General features: G+C 46.0%; 1 protein-coding gene across 1 annotated transcript in view; it reads right to left on the bottom strand.

Moving 5' to 3' along the window:
* ATP10B (ATPase phospholipid transporting 10B (putative)) overlaps positions 1-17,972 on the bottom strand; it is a 650,716-nt gene that overhangs the window by 411,933 nt on the left and 220,811 nt on the right. Inside the window, exon 2 of the mRNA XM_063928760.1 lies at positions 17,255-17,324. The gene's annotated coding sequence lies outside the window, so the exon portion shown is untranslated. The remainder of the gene's footprint in view (positions 1-17,254; positions 17,325-17,972) is intronic.

The following is a 17,972-nucleotide window of genomic DNA, read 5'->3' as shown; positions in this document are numbered from 1 at the left end:
GGACTACGACTGGGAATAGTAACCTGTGCCACAGCGCAGCGGAAGTGGAGCGAACCACCTTGCCCAAAGCATGGTGAGCAAAGCGGGTCCACAAGGGTCTACATTTGTATAATTGTGGTTACATATCATGAAACATAGAAAATGACACACACACAAAAAAGTAAAAAACGTGTGTCGACATTTTGTGATAAAGCAGAGAATGATAAAGTACCAGCCAATCAGCTCCTGACTGACATGTTACAGGCACTGTTTGAAAAATAACAGGAGCTGGTTGGTTGGTAGTTTATGACTCTCCACTTCATCACTTTTCAAGACTTCGTACATCTGGCCCAGAATAAGTAGTGGCACTGCAGTGTTAAGATGCCCATGCACAGGGAATACTGACTGAGTTACTGAGCAGATATCATTACAGGAAAAAGAAGGAATACGTGACTGTAGCTCAGTTTATAACTTCGGTCTATGGCATTTCCCCCCCCCCAAAATAAATATATATATATGGGCAGTACGGATGGTGTAATGGTCAGCATTACTGCCTCACAGCACTGAGGTTATGGGTTTGATTCCCACCATGGCTCTACCTGTGCGGAGTTTGTATATTCTCCCCGTACTTGCGTGTGTTTCCTCCAGGTACTCCAGTTTCCTCCCACAATCCAAAAATATACTGGTAGGTTAATTGGCTCCCAACAAAAATTAACCCTAGTATACTATGAACGTGTGCTCCTGTACATGTGGTAGGTAATATAGATTGTGAGATCCACTGGGGCAGGGACCGATGTGAATGGACAAATATTCTCTGTAAAGCGTTGCGGAATATGTGTGCGCTATATAAATAACTGTATATATATATATATATATATATATATATATATATATATAGTCCAAATAGGCAGCACTCCCAACGTAGTCTCAACAAGCAGAAGGTGCCTTCCGTAGGGGTCCCGAGCGTGGGGTACTCCAATTTACAGTTTACCACCGGCGGCACTCAATGAATATAATGCAAACACAGGTACGTGCTTTGAAAAGCACGTACCTGTGTTTGCATTATATTCATTGAGTGCCGCCGCCGGTAAACTATATATATATACACACACACACACACACACACACACACACACACACACACACACACACTGAAGCAAAATATACAGTTAATGTAAATACATACAACTTGCTTGGAAGGAGGTCCCTTGCAGTGAAGGGTCTTCAGTATAGGGGCCTTTCCATAAGATTTCCATAGGTTGGAGCTGGTAATATGTAGGAAAGGACCTGTTCGTTGCGCTGCTGCCACCACACTTCTATATTGTGTAGTTCAGATATTCAGTTGCACTGTCTGCTAGTGTCCCATGATCCACGCTCACTTTGCTCAGTCATGTGAGCCATAGACCATACATACAGTACAGTGTGCTGTGTGGAAACCGTGTGACTCACAGGACAGAGCATCCAGGAGAAGGAACAGGAATCAGTGAAGGCTGAATATAAAGAGGGTAACACAGTTATGTCTATTGGATGGAGCTGCAATGTTAGAAAAAAGGCAATAGTTAGCCCAGCGCTCTGTACCTATTGTACCAATATAGGGATACTGCCAGGGCCGGCCCAAGGCCTAGTAGCACCCTGTCACTCTATAGTATTACAATGTATGACAGTGGAGTCCCATATATATGTCCCCACAATAGTGCTCCAGTTAATAATATACCCCCACAGTAATGCCCCAGTTAATAATATGTCCCCACAGCAGTGTCCCAGGCTGTTAATAAAGGTTACATCAAAATAGGGTGTGGCATGTTATGACGACATGGGCGTGTCTAGCGTTTCTTTTTTTTTTTTTTTTTAAACCCCTCTCTTCTATTATAATTATTTTATTGCCATACAAATGAAAAGCACATTGCTCTTGGCAGAGCAGCAGTCAATGGATCACATATCCCAACTTTCTGATCCCCAGAATGAAGGCGGGGTCACAGCAGCGCTCACTCGTGGAAGGGGGCGTGGCCACATGTTATGAAATCATGTACATAGCTTACAATGTGCTGGACGGCCCCCTGCCTGTTTCTCTGTCCTTTCAAAAGTAGAGTGGGAGGAAATGGGACTTAAGCCGGGTACATATGAGACGATATCTTAGACGATGTGCCCGATTCCGACACACCGTTCACGATATCGTCTGGGGTGTATACACTATGTAGCTGGAGATGCATGCTCCCACAGGATACCCTCTGTCGCTCCGACAGGCGACATCCCTGAGGGCTATTTTGCCGAATGCAGCTAGGCCCCGGCCCCGCATCGTCACTTGTTGCTGCCGGCATCGCCAAACGTGTATGCAAATTTTACCAGAGAGGGATCTTCTGAATCCCTCTCTGTAGGCACTCAATGGTGCATGAGCAGGTCAACACTGAACCCGTAAGCAGAGAGCACAGTTTTTTGCAGTGGAGGATCCAGGGGGTTGGGAGAAATAAGTGTGATTCCCCCCTCCCCCCCTTCCCTGTCGATAATATGGCTAAGTCTGCAGATCACAGACAGGCTCCTCAGCCCCCTCTGTTGGTGTCACAAACGTTCACTACCACAGGTGCTCCAGTCTGATTCTAAACTTCCAGACTTAGATGAATCATAAGTTGATATGGAGGAGTACAGCTCTCTGCCCCCCGGGGGTAGAAGCCCTGATTTATGCTATTAGGGAGGTTCTTAACATACCCGATAAGGAGGCAGAACCAGAGGAGGAATTGTATTTTAATGTAAAACCAAAATCCTCAGCCACTTTTCCTATATCAAAGGAATTAAACTCCCTGGCCAAGGAGGCATGGGTCAACCCCGATAAGAAATTCAAAACTCCTCAGAGGTTGTTATCATCCTTTTCCTTTCCTGCTGATAGGAAAGTATGGGAAAACCCCCGTCAGTCGATACTTCTGCGTCTAGGCTGCCACGTAAGCTGGTTCTGCCGGTAGCGGGGGCTATATCTCTAAAAGACCCAGCTGACCGTAAAATTGAGACCACTCTCAAAGCATTATATATGGTGGCGGGCGTAGCTCAGCATCCCAATATAGTCTGTGGTTGGATTTCAAGGGCAGTGGTCAAATATAATAAACGGATTTAACTCCCTAACTCAGGAGGAGATCATTACGCTGCTCCAGCATATCCAGGATGCTGTGAACTTTAGAAGCAAGGCTGTTTTATGTCAGATTAATGGCCATACCACTGCTATGGCAGTCTCGGCTCGCAGAGCCCTGTAGCTGCGTCAATGGTCGTCGGATACTGATTCAAAAAAGGGTGTGGAGACTCTTCCCCTTACAGGAGATGCACTATTTGGAGAAAAATTGAACAAGTGGATCCCTCAGGCGATGGCAGGTAAGTCTACCTATCTGCCGTCGGCTGCACCACCTGCTCGACGTCCCTACTCGGGGCCCTCTTTGCAGTCCTTTTGTGTGGCAAGATTCAGAGGCCGAGGGGCCTCCAATGCTGCTAGAGCAGGCCTGGCCAACCTGTGGCTCTCCAGCTGTTGTAAAACTACAAGTCCCATCATGCTTTGCCACAGTTTTGCTATTAAGGAATGCTAAAACCGTGGCAGGGCATGCTGGGATGTGTAGTTTCACAACATCTGGAGAGCCACAGGTTGGCCAGGCCTGTGCTAGAGGATCTTGCGATAAGTCCCGGAAACCGGCAGCTGTTGCATTCCTGGACCAGACCTCCGGATCCCCTGCCACAAAGCCCTCCGCGTGATGGTTGGCCACAGCAGCAAGGCGACTTTCAGGTAGGTGCTCGCCTTCAACATTTCTCCCATGTGTGGGCAGAGTCCCACTGGGATCCTTGGGTGAGAGACCTCATATCCCAAGGATACCGGCTGGAATTTCAAGTACTTCCTCCCCACAGATTCTTTAGGCCAGGCTTACCAGCTTCACCCATAGCAAGGGTTAACTTGCAAGAGGCCATTCAAAAACTTTTACAAAATTGGAGTTGTGGTTACAGTACCTCCATTATACAACAGGGGGTTTTACTCCAGTCTATTTGTGGAACCAAAACCGGAAAGTTCGGTGCGGCCCATCTTGAATCTGAAGGCTTTAAACCCTTATCTGCGGGTATTCAAATTCAAGATGGAGTCCCTACGGGAAGTGGTGTCCGGTCTGGAGAAGGGGGAATTTCTAGTGTCCCTAGATGTCAAGGATGCTTACTTGCACATCCCTATGTGGCCCCCTTATCAGGTTCACCATCTTGGACAGCCACTTTCAGTTTCAGGCCTTACCCTTTGGTCTCTCCACAGCTCCAAGGGTCTTCACAAAGGTCATGGTGGAGATGATGCTGCAACTGCACAAAATGGGAGTCAACACTGTACCTTACTTGGGCGATCTCCTGTTAAAAGCAATGTCCAGGGAACGTGTGCTACAAAGCATTGACCTGACGACTCGCCTGCTTACAGATCATGGGTGGATCCTGAATTTTTGGAAATCTCACCTAGAACCATCCCAGTGACTTCAGTTTCTGGGAATGATACTGGACACGGGGTCTCAGAAGGTATTTCTTTCAATGGACAAGGCCTTGACTATCCAGGCTTTGGTCCACTTGGTACTCCGACCCCGCAAGATCTCAATTCACCTTTGCATTTGCTTGCTGGGCCTCATATGAGATGGACCAGTACAGAAGATTTCATGCCCATCCTTTTCAGCTGGATTTGCTGGACAAGTGGTCAGGGTCTCATCTACACATGCATCAGAGTGTAACCCTATCACCCAGAGCTCGGATTTCCCTGTTGTGGTGGCTACAAATTTATCACCTGGTGGTAGGCCGGAGTTTTAGTACCCAAGTCTTGGATTCTACTGACATTGGATGCCAGCCTCCGGGGTTGGGGGACTGTGATCCAAGGGGCCCAGTTCCAGGGGAATTGGTCGAATCAGGAATCTGCACTGCCAATAAACGTCCTGGAACTCAGGGTGATTTACAATGCCCTTCTACAAGCTTCCTATCTTCTCCAGGATCAAGCTATCCAAGTTCAGTTGGACAACACCACGTCAGTGGCGTACATAACCGACAGAGATGAACAAGAAACAGAGCAGCAATGCGAGAAATGTCAAAAATACTCCTCTGGGCGGAGGCCAACACAAGGGCCATCTCAGCCATATTCATTCCAGGAGTGGACAACTGGGAGGTGGACTTCCTCAGCAGGCACAACCTCCATCCGGGGGAATGGAGCCTTCATCCTCAGGTGTTTCAACAATTAATTCTCCGGTGGTGATGTCCGCAGATAGACCTGATGACTTCTCGTCTCAACAAGAAGCTATGCCATTACTGTTCCAGAATGAGGGATCCACAGGCTATAGCAGTGGATGCGCTGACGACACCATGGACTTACCAGTTTGTTCACCTGTTTCCTCCAATCCCGCTCATTCCAAGTATTCTAAAAAGACTCAAAAGGGAAATGGTTCAGGCAACTCTAATTGCCCCAGATTGGCCTTGACGAGTCTGGTATGCAGACCTCCTGACAAGGGCCCTCATTCCGAGTTGTTCGCTCTGTAATTTTCTTCGCATCGCAGCGATTTTCCGCTAATTGCGCATGCGCAATGTTCGCACTGCGACTGCGCCAAGTTAACTTGCTAAGAAGTTTGGTATTTTACTCACGGCATTACGAGGTTTTTTCTTCGTTCTGGTGATCGGAGTGTGATTGACAGGAAGTGGGTGTTTCTGGGCGTAAACTGGCCGTTTTATGGGAGTGTGTGAAAAAACGCTGCCGTTTCTGGGAAAAACGCGGGAGTGTCTGAAGAAACGGGGGAGTGTTTGGGTGAACGCTGGGTGTGTTTGTGACATCAAACCAGGAACGACAAGCACTGAACTGATCGCACTCGAAGAGTAAGTCTCGAGCTACTCAGAAACTGGACAGAAAAATCTTTTCGCAATATTGCGAATACTTCGTTCGCAATTCTGCTAAGCTAAGATACACTCCCAGAGGGCAGCAGCTTAGCGTGTGTACTGCTGCGAAAAGCGGCTAGCGAGCGAACAACTCGGAATGAGGGCCAATGTCTCTGGAAGAACTCTGACATCTGTCGCTTCTAAAGGATCTTCTTCAGCAAAGACCACTCATCTGTCCAGACTTACAGCGGCTACGTTTGACGGCTTGGAAGTTGAGAGGGAGATTCTAGCCAGGGTTTAGAGGTCTTCCCTCCAGGGTTATTTCCACTATGGTACAGGCCCGGAAAGTGGTTACGTCGAAACACTACCACCGTATCTGGAAGAAATAGGTTTCTTGGTGTGAGAGTACAAAGGTTACTCCCGTGGAAATTCAAATTGGTCATTTTCTGCTTTTCCTACAAGCAGGTGTGGATATGGGCCTACGGTTAGGGTCCATCAAAGTGCAGATTTCAGTACTCTCTATATCTTTCTGAAAGAACTTGCATTGTTGCCGGAAGTACAGACTTTCCTGAAAGGAGTTCTTCATATGCAACCACCCTTCGTTCCTCCCACGGCTCCGTGGGATCTCAATGTGGTTTTGTCCTTTCTTCAATCGGACTGGATTGAACTCTTACAAAGTGTGGAATTGAAATTTCTCACTTGGAAGACTGTCATGTTGCTGAAGTTGGCATCTGCAAGATGTGTCTCTGAATTGGGGGCCTTATCCTGTAAGAGCCCGTACTTGATATTTCATGAGGATAGGACAGAACTCAGGACCCGGCCTCAGTTTTTGCCAAAAGTGGTGTCAACCTTTCACGTGAATCAAGCAATTGTGGTTCCAGTGTTGGCTGACGCTTCAGTTGCCCCTGAGTCCTTGGACATGGTGAGGGCTCTGAAGATTTAGGTCCAGAGGACTGCTCGTCATCGGAAATCCACGCTGACCATTCAACAAGCCTATACTTCGGCAGCTCTGCCTTTGCCGACGTCATTTCAGGCCCACTCAACAAGATCAGTGGGTTCTTCCTGGGTGGCTGCCCGGGGTGTCTCAACCTTGCAGTTGTGCCAAGCTGCTACTTGGTCAGATTCAAACACATTTGTAAAGTTCTATAGGTTCGACACCTTGGCCAAGGATAACCTTCAGTTTGGTCAGGTGGTTTTGCAGGGGTCTCAGCACTCTTCCACCCATCCTGTGAGCTTTGGGACTTCTCCACAGTACTAAAGTACATTCCCCAGTATCCACTAGGACGTTAGAGAAAATAGGAAATTAATACCTGCTGGTAATTCCTTTTCTCGTAGTCCGTAGTGGATACTGGGCACCCGCCTCAGTACTTTGAATTCTGCTTACCTGGCGTAAGTGTTTCTGGTTGGTCCGCTATTGCAGTCCCTTTTCCAGGTTGGGTTAGCTTTGCTATCCTTTGTTATTGTTGGTGTTGCTATCCTCTGTTCCGGTTAGCACTCCTATTCTGTTATGGTTGTGTATTGGCTCGTTGCTTCACCGCTGTTTCTATATGTGTATAGGTTTCCTTCTCTCAAAGTATGTCCGTCTCCTCAGGCACAGTTTTCCTAGACCGAGTCTGGTAGGAGGGGCATAGAGGGGAGGAGCCAGCACACACTAAAGGTTTCTTAAAGTGCTAGGCTCCAGTGGACCTGATCTATACCCCACGGTACTACAGTACATTCCCTAGTATCCACTACGGACTACGAGAAAAGGAATTAACGGTAGGTATTAAATTCCTATTTTTTGGGTAAGATTTCTCAATTGCATTTTGGAAATATTAAATTTTCCTAGTCACAAGTGAGCTACTTGCCAGGGAAAAGAGAATGACTATAACAATTCTATAATCTGATCCCTCTTTTTGAATTTAATTAATCTTGTGTCCAAAATTGGGTAAAATATTCCTTAAATAGTTTGTTCTTCCACCATGATAATGACCCGTGTTAGGATGCAAATAGTATTAGTAAGACAAAATCCAACCTACGGAATCTATTAAGTCTTCGAAGCAAGCAGATAAAACTTTTTCCCAGAGATAACGTACACCTGAGGACATGCAGTCCTGGTCTCGACCGGATTTAAGAGAGCCAAAAGGCAGCTTAATCATGATGCTTGGGGATAAATACTCATGAAATTAGTTAAATCCACAAGGGAAAGGACTTGGAGAAAACAACATTTTTCTTTAGCCAGAAAACTCAACATATGAAAGTAATCTGAAGTAGGAAAAGAAAAACCCTGTGAAATGAATGATGATAAACAAGCAACAATGCATAAAATAGACTGATCTCTGCAGTGTTAAGGTCAGAGCTGTCCCAAGGGAGAAAGATGTAATTTAAAGTTTCAAAATGTCAGCGGTAGCAATCTGTGGAGGCCAATGCTGGATTTGGCTTTTAGAAAAATGAACTACATGTGGCGAGTTGCTTTATTTAAACCCCTTCAGATGCCTTACTTGATGTTGTTGATTTATCCGTTTCAACAAAAACGAATTGAACTACAGTACTCGATCTTACGTGTGACATCAAAGGCTGGAGACAAGCATTGCTGCAATAGGAATGATTTTTCAATCTGAACAATAAAGATTCCTTTGTTTTACGCTACTAGGGTCTGTAAAAGGGGATGCAATCATCATTACTATTGGGTTGTTGTTGTTTTTTAGGATTTCTGCTATTTAGGCACATCTGCCTACATGTAAGCCCTTTTTCTGAGTGTTCCGTTTGGACCCGCTACAGACACTGCCGGAACCAAGAGCGCATTGCCCACAGACATTAACGTGACATTTATGGTGGCACCTGGCAGTGTGATAAAAAAATAAAATATATATATATTTTATTTTTTATCCCTTTTTACCTGGTGTGGAGGAGAGGAGGGCTTGACAGACTAGAGACCCAAACCTACTCATCAGATTATACCCAGTTTAAGAGGGCACCTCCGGCAGTAAGCATTCCCCGTGGCAGTTTGGATGAAAATCAAATTGTTACATATGCATTCTCCTTAGCTGCCACATTGCATACCAGCAGCTGCTCCCAACTGCTTTTAGGGGGGTACTGCCGCTACCCGTGCCCGGAGAGGAGACAACCAGCCCCTGCCACCAGAGTCCCGGCACCTGCACTATGGATCTGGCAGGAGTGAGGACAGATGCATGCACACTAGTGGCGTCAAGACTGCACATGTGCAAAACACCGGTTTCTATGGACTGCATCGGCTGCAGCCCATAAAAACAAGTAGTGCTGAAGATAAGACAGGAAGTGACTTCCTACTGCAGTCCCAGAGGGAGAAATCACCTCCCCCCTGTGGCTGTCCGTCTTGTGTGTGAATCGCAGGTAGCACTTCCAATAGAAAGTCACTGCCAGTCACAGTGAAATCAGTGCAGTCACGGACTGCAACTAGATCCCCGAGCTGGCGGGTTTTACTGGGGGGACTGCAGTCCATAGGTCAAATCCACCACGGATACCTTACCGACTTTTTAGGAGAGAAGACTCCGCAGGCAACTTCGGGTGGCGGGACTGGACTATCACGTCATTAAGCCCCACCCCCATAGGGGCAAAATAACGCGATTTGTGAGTCTATGAGGAAAGGGTGGGGTACAGTTTGTGTCATTTAGCCACACCCACCTCAAATCAGAGCCACAATCCCCCATTTTATATCCCCATCCTGCCCGTGTTACTAGGAAACGGATGGGATGTTGAAGATCAAGCCACTCTTCCAGGGATGCAGGGGGATGCAGGGGGATGCGGGGGACTACCCCCCAAAAAAAAACCAAACAAACCCACAAGTCTCTTGGAGCTTCTGGGAGAGTAGGTAAGTATGCCAAATTGTCTCTCTATGGCTGCAGAGCAGATAGTGGTAGGTGAGTGCGATAAGACTAGTCTACGTACAGAAGGTCGACACCAGAATGTCTAAATGTTTGTGAGTGTCGACATGGCCATTATGTTGACCACCAGTATGCTGACATACACTTAGGTCAACATAGTTAACATGTTAACAATGTCGTCAATTAATATATCGAGAGCGGAATGTTGATAAATGAGTTTTTGATTTTTTTAGCCTAACTCTAAAAATGCACACAAAAAACTATATATGGCGACATTGTGGTGTCGACATATTAAATGCTGACATTCAGAATGTGTTGACATTTTAACCATGCCAACCTAACGATTTGCAATTAAATCACCGACAGTTCAATTTAGGAACTGCAACCTATTGATCTGTCAAACGTATGTGCAGGAACGGGAAGTGGTTACAATACTGCTAGTCATGATCCTGGAGGTCACAATGCCAACACCAGAATTTCAACCAGCGGTGAAATACTGACGTCGGAATCCTGGCGCCACAGGCTTTTGTCCCTCTATGGGTGTCCACGGCACCCATAGAGGGAGAATATAACCTGTGGTGAGCGCAACGAGCCACCGTGCCCGCAGCGTGGCGTGTGCAGCAAGACTGAAATGGGCTCTCTACCGCTCGCCCCGCTGCCGGCATACCAGTGGCCGGAATCCCGCTGTCAGTGTACCAACAGTTTTTGATTCCACATGAACTTTGTAGAGGCCGCCATGATTAGGCCTATGGGCTGGATTTAAGAATAGCCGGTTTGCCATGTTTGAAGTATACATTTATAAAGTGGCACTAATAATAAGTGGTGTGTTTTGCACGCAGTATTAGTGACACTTTAATTTTAGTCAAGTACAGCACAAATCTAGCCCTAAGGGGTACATTTACTAAGCAGTGATAAGAGCGGAGAAGTGAGCCAGTGGAGAAATTTCCCCATCAACCAATCAGCACTGAAGTAACATCTATAATGTGCATACTATAAAATGATACAGAGCTGCTGATTGGTTGATGGGGAAATTTCTCCACTGGCTCACTTCTCCGCTCTTATCACTGCTTAGTAAATGTTCCCCTATGTCTCTGAATGGTGCTGTAAGGGAAGCTAGCTGGAGGGAAGCTGTGAGAATTAAATGTCCTTTATTCCTATTCTTAGGAGACCAATAGCTGCTGCTGCACATGCAATTTCAAAATAACCTGTCTAGACACCCAGGGGTAGATGTATTAACCTGGAGAAGGCATAAGGAAGGGATAAACCAATGATATATGCAAGGTGATAAAGGCACCAGCCAATCAGATCCTAACTGTTAATTTACATATTGGAGCTGATTGGCTGGTGCCTTTATCACCTTGCACATATCACTGGCTTATCACTCCTAATGCCTTCTCCAGGTTAATACATCTGCCCCCCAGTCTGATTTCCTGTGGTACTAACAGTTATTGACGCAACACAAGGATGTGGCCATGACATCTTATACTATCGCTCGTCCCTGCCCAGTCTTTATAAGAAAGACCAGGTAAGTGCCAGCCAAGCCTCTAGCAGGAAGGAATGACACATAATGGTTCTGAAAATACGGTAACCTGGAGTAGCCTATCACAGACAGCCAGGCCCATCCATACAAACACAAACAAGAAAAAGCCAGACATGGAGAATGGAGGAGCACTGGGGAGTAGGCGGAGAGTAATCTTGCACTTGTTATGGGCTAGGCACAGCTATAAAGTATACTGGCCATGCTTTCTCCTGCGATGAGCCGCAGCTTAACACTACCAACAAAATGTGTGTTGTGCCAAAGCGTTGTCTAGCCCCGGGCACTACAGGAAAGCCACAAACCATTTCCTGAAGCGGAGCAGCTCAGCTTTGGCCACAGGCCCAGATAGTGGAACAAGCTAAGGATTCCACTCATTACTGTTTAACTTGGATCTGCATCAACTATCCTATTCATACACAAGTCTAGACTTCATATATGTCATATCTATTTGCGGACAACTGATTCGTGATTCAGCAACAAGACAGGTCAACCAAGTATGAAGTCAGTGGGGTAAATTTAATAAGGCGGGAGTTTGTTTTTAGAACTGGTTATCTTGCCTATAGCAACCAATCAGATTCTATCTACAGTATTATCTTCTAGAAGCAGCTAGTTAAATGTTAAATAGAATCTGATTGGTTGCTATGAGGAACATCACCAGTTCTAAAAAACCTCCCATTTTAGAAAATTTACCCCACTGACTAACCATTTGGTCACAAATTACTAATGGGGAGGTGTATAGTATCAAGCAGTATAAAGAGTGGACAAGTGACGTTTCCAGTAGCAATCAGTTTTGAGGCTGCATTTATCATTCTACAAAATTAAAGTTTTGTACTCCAACTGAAACTTTGTGCTCTAGATACCAGTAACTAATGGATACCCTTTCCCATTTTCTCACGCCACTGGGGAATCAAGTGTATCAATGAGCAGAGTCATAACCAGTGCCAAAAAAAGGCAATGTGCCCCACCCCGATATGATTATTAGTGTGCACAAGAACAAAAATCAATATGGCCCTGTGGATAATGGATGGAGCCTCACAGCTCACCCCTATGTTAATCAATATGGAGGTATGCCCAACAGCTGGGGGCAGTTAGTCTGTTGTATTCCCCCAAGAGCTTGGCTGTGGGTGGGTTGCAGTATCTAGGGCCTCATCTCCCATACATCTGCGTCCGATTAGTCATTCCCCTGTAACTGCCCTAGACCACCCAACATATTTCTCAATACATTGTGTTCGTGCAAGCCTCTAAATCTGTTTTGCAACTCTGTACAAATATGTGTCGTGCAACTCAGACGCATGCGCAAGCAAGAACCATCACACAAGAAAAAATAAAAAACACATTGGCACCCACAGGAAAAAAGCAAACAGATTGACCCCCACAGGATAACACTGATACATTGGCCCCCACAGGAAAGACTTGTAAACACATGAGACCCCGACAGAAAAACAAACACATTAACCCCCATAGGTAAAAATAAAATACATTAGCCCCAACAGGTAAAAAAAACAAATACATTAGACTACACATTGTATGCCACATCCTCCCACAGAGACTAACCTGTCAGGTAGTAGGCAACTACAGGGTTCACAGCTGGTCCATCCCCCAGCTAATGGCACTGGGAAGTGCCCCCAGCTGACAGCTTCCAATTTGCTCTCCACAGTGGAATGCAAATCCTGGAAGCCCAGATGCGTGTGTGAATTGCTGAATGAGGAGTGGAGAAAGAGAGCCAGGTGCTGTGGCAAGTCAGATGGGAGTATGGGACAGGCCCAGTGAGAACTGTCCAATGCTTTTGGTGGAACAATGAGGCAGGCGCACAGCAGTTCTTGACGATGGACTGTTCCGCCCCAGGGCATCCTGCGATTAGCGTGGTGGCACCGGCTGCACTACCCTAATTATGGCCCTAGCAATGACTTTGCTATTCTTCAACATATGTTATTCATATGCTATGGACACAAATGTCCATCAATCCAAAATACTATTTTTTATATAATTTATTTACGTAAAACATCATCAACCTTTATATTCTGTCTTATATACAGGGGATCCAGTCACATGGTAGACAGTTACTATGTTCATAATGTTGACACCACAATGTCAACATGGTTGAAACAGAATGCTCCACCATTGGCAATGCTGAAGATGCTGCGATTGTGGTTACATACTGGCAGGAGGGTTAGACTATGGGATGGGGCGGGGGAGTAGGGTGATAAGACTGAAATACTTACAAAAAGCACCAGTCCCTTTAGAAGTCTGACCCGGAAGTGCTGATCACATGACTTCTGGGAGTCATAAGCCACGATAGAGCTGCTGCCAGGAGAAGGTAAGGGACTATTAGACCACCAGAGACGGCTTGTCGACAGTTCATCATGTTGACATATAGTCCGTGTAGACATGCTGCATGTCAACATTCCCATGTTAATCTGATTACCATCGAAATGATAACTGGCGAAAAATCATACTACACCCATCTAGAGCAGCCCTTTTTCAACAGGTGCGCCGCGAGCAGTTGCCAGGTGTGCCGCCACCCGGCAGAGATGACCACCGCCGCCCGCCACACAGACCCGCCGCCGACATCCAGATATACCTGCTTGCCGAACAGCGCTGCACTTCCGCAATAGCCGGTCCGTGACCTACTGTATGGTGACCCATAGGTCACGCACCACACGTCGCGCTCCCCCCACCTGCAGTGCACACTCACTCTCTGCTGCTCCTCCATGCTGCCTCGTCCCAGCGCTCCTCACTCCCCACTGAGAGGAAACGTTTTATGGTTACAAACATACACATTACTATAGGGGCGGCAGGTGTGTGGAATTACTATAGGGGGGTCAGGTGTGTGGAATTACTATGGGGTGGGCAAGTGTGTGGAATTACTATGGGGGGTCAGGTGTGTGGAATTACTATAGGGGCGGCAGGTGTGTGGAATTACTATAGGGGGGTCAGGTGTGTGGAATTACTATAGGGGGGTCAGGTGTGTGGAATTACTATAGGGGTCAGGTGTGTGGAATTACTATAGGGGCGGCAGGTGTGTGGAATTACTATAGGGGGGTCAGGTGTGTGGAATTACTATGGGGTGGGCAAGTGTGTGGAATTACTATGGGGGGTCAGGTGTGTGGAATTACTATAGGGGGTAAGGTGTGTGGAATTACTATAGGGGGGTCAGGTGTGTGGAATTACTATAGGGGTCAGGTGTGTGGAATTACCATAGGGGGGTAAGGTGTGTGGAATTACCATAGGGGGGTAAGGTGTGTGGAATTACTATGGGGGGTCAGGTGGGTGGAATTACTATAGAGGGTCAGGTGTGTGGAATTACTATAGGGGGGTCAGGTGTGTGGAATTACTATGGGGTGGGCAAGTGTGTGGAATTACTATAGGGGGTCAGGTGGGTGGAATTACTATAGGGGGTAAGGTGTGTGGAATTACTATAGGGGGGTCAGGAGTGTGGAATTACTATGGGGTGGGCAAGTGTGTGGAATTACTATGGGGGGGGTTAGGTGTGTGGAATTACTATAGGGGGTCAGGTGTGTGGAATTACTATAGGGGGTCAGGTGTGTGGAATTACTATAGGGGTCAGGTGTGTGGAATTACTATGGGGGTAAGGTGTGTGGAATTACCATAGGTGGGTAAGGTGTGTGGAATTACTATGGGGGGTCAGGTGGGTGGAATTACTATAGAGGGTCAGGTGTGTGGAATTACTATAGGGGGGTCAGGAGTGTGGAATTACTATGGGGTGGGCAAGTGTGTGGAATTACTATAGGGGGTCAGGTGGGTGGAATTACTATAGGGGGTAAGGTGTGTGGAATTACTATAGGGGGGTCAGGAGTGTGGAATTACTATGGGGTGGGCAAGTGTGTGGAATTACTATAGGGGGTCAGGTGTGTGGAATTACTATAGGGGGTCAGGTGTGTGGAATTACTATAGGGGGTCAGGTGTGTGGAATAACTATAGGGGGCAGGTGTGGAATTACTATAAGGGGGGGCAGGTGTGTGGAATTACTACAGGGGGGTCAGGTGTGTGGAATTACTACAGGGGGTCAGGTCTGTGGAATTACTATAGGGGGTCAGGTCTGTGGAATTGCTATAGGGGGGGCAGGTCTGTGGAATTGCTATAGGGGGGGCAGGTCTGTGGAATTGCTATAGGGGGGGCAGGTGTATGGAATTACTAAAGGGGGGGCAGGTGTGTGGCATTAATATAAATCTGTTTTATTACAGTGGGAGTCGATGTGTTTTATTACTGTGGGGTCAAAAGAACATGTGTTTTATTACTATGGGGGTAAAAGCATTTGTTTTATTACTGCAGGGCCAATGTGTTTTATTACTGTGGGGACAAAAAAAACTGGTGGTGTGCCTTGGCAATTTTAAAATCTTGTTTAGTGTGCCACGACTTTAAAAAGGTTGAAAATCACTGATATAGACTCTAGAGTATCAGATCCTTTATATACAAGAGCTCAGTTTCTCATTGAGAAAACATGACTCATACCTCCCAACTTTACTGTTCTGTGCAGCGGGCCACTTGCGCGGCTTCGCCGCGCGCTCCCGAAAAAGGGGCGTGGCCTATGAAAAGGGGGCGTGGCTTCGCGGAGGACCTGCGATCGCGAGCCACGCCCTCGTTTTCGTCACTGAGGGGGCATGCCCAGCGCTCTGTGAGCCGCTGGCATGCTCCCTCTCCCTCTGACTCCACTGAATAGACGCTGTGCGCATGCGCACAGCGTCTATTCACCGCTGCTCTGCTAAGCAGAGCAGCGATTGACAGAGCCTCCCAACTGACCCCCCCCACCGGGACAGTTGGGAGGTATGATGACTCACTCATACCCCATTTCCACTAGCTCCAAAAACACGGGTAAATGCGCGGGGGTGCACATTTATTTACCCGTGTTTCTTGCTAGTGGAAAAGGGTCCCTCCGCAAAAACCCGGATCAAGTGAGTAAACGGTAGCCGTGTCGATGCGTTGGTGACGCGGCAGGGGTGGCGCTGATCATGTGATCTCCCAGCGCCGCCCCTGCCGCGTCACCAGCAGCGTCACCAACCCGGCAATATACCGGGTTGGTGAGTGCAGTGTAGAAGGGGGCTCTAGCACGGGTCGCAGTTGTGTAAGGCTCCCGGCTGCGACGCGTGCTAGCTAGTGGAAAAGGGGTATCATTCTACTGCACAAATGAAAAATATTTTTCAACGGAGAGCGGGAACTATGGGGGTAATTCAGAGTTGATCGCAGCAGCAAATTTGTTAGCAGTTGGGCAAAACCATTTGCACTGCAGGTGTGGAAGATATAACGTGCAGAGAGAGTTAGATTTGGGTGGGTTATATTGTTTCTGTGCAGGGTAAATACTGGCTGCTTTATTTTTACACTGCAATTTAGATTTCAGTTTGAACATACCCCACCCAAATCTAACTCCCTGCACATGTTACATCTGTCCCCACCCCCCCAGCAGTGCACATGGTTTTGCCCAACTGCTAACAAATTTGCTGCTGCGATCCACTCTGAATTAGGCCCTATGTTTTCAACATTGCTTTATAACAATCCTGTGAAAGATCTAAACATTTTCAGCTCTTGCCCCATTGTGTGAAAAGCTAAAAATAGATGTTGGATTTAATTATTTCTGTAAATATGTCCCCGGATTTGTGTCACTATAGATATAGGCTGATATTTGAAGAATTAAAATTGTGCTTCCTGTTCAAAATGTAAATGTGTAATATGGATTGCTGCCACCTAGTTACTGTACATTCTCAATATAGCCCTGTTTGGATGTATAATTTGTGCCTTTGCTGACAGCTTCTGGCTCACAGTGAAGAACGTGCTTGCAGGAATTACAGCTTGCTGTATACTGTATGTAGATTATACTTGTATTCCTTATCAGCAATGGTTTGCAAGTTTACACTTGTACTGCATACTGTTCAACTGTTCTTTTTAAATTGGGAAATATCCTCAGTAATGCCAAATTATAATTGGATCTAGGCAGTCATACACACCAGTTCTACAATGCAATGCTATTGTACAGCCTAATAATTTCTCCAGGCGATAGCGAGTCTTAAAAGTAAAACAAAAATATAATTGTACTTACATTACTGTGATAAAACTTTGCCGTTCAATGGTGGTGATCAATAATTCAGGGTAAAATCAGACGGAGAAACCTACAATGATACAAATACAAATAAAATATGGATATATTTTAATACTTTATTCTCAATAGACTAATAACATTTGGGGGGAGATGTGTCAAGCCTTGGACAGAGTGGACAAGTTGCCCAAAGCAACCAATCAGCTATGAATTGTCATTTAGCACAGTCTTTTAAATGACCGCTAGATGCTGATTGGGCAGCTACTCCACTTCATCTCTCTTCAAAGCTTGATATATCTCCCCTTTGGTCTGGTTAATTTTGTAGTGTAAACATGAAAGAGATAGGACACAATGGTTAGGTGCGAGTCTGCGAAAGAGAGTTTATTCCAAGAAACGTGCAATCTTCACACAAATTTGCGCACTCGAGAATTCACATATCTAATTAGAAATGCCAAGTTAAAAAAAAAAAAAAAGAAAAAAAAATTATATTTCAGCACAAATTTCATTTCATTATAAATGAATTAAACGGAAAATACAAAAAAAGTGGAAAAAAAAAAAAAAAGATGCTTTTGGAGGTGATTTGAGGAGACTTTATTAAAAAAAAATTAATAGGATTTTTTTTGGGAGAAATAAATACTTTAAATTTGGGGTGCATAATCTAACGGAAAAGTTGATTGTGGTGTAATTTGTGGACTTTTTTTGTAATGTAATTATTGGCATA

This window comes from Pseudophryne corroboree, chromosome 6 (genome assembly GCF_028390025.1).
Source record: "Pseudophryne corroboree isolate aPseCor3 chromosome 6, aPseCor3.hap2, whole genome shotgun sequence".
Lineage (NCBI taxonomy): Eukaryota > Metazoa > Chordata > Amphibia > Anura > Myobatrachidae > Pseudophryne > Pseudophryne corroboree.
This window is presented reverse-complemented; position numbering and strand designations above follow the sequence as displayed.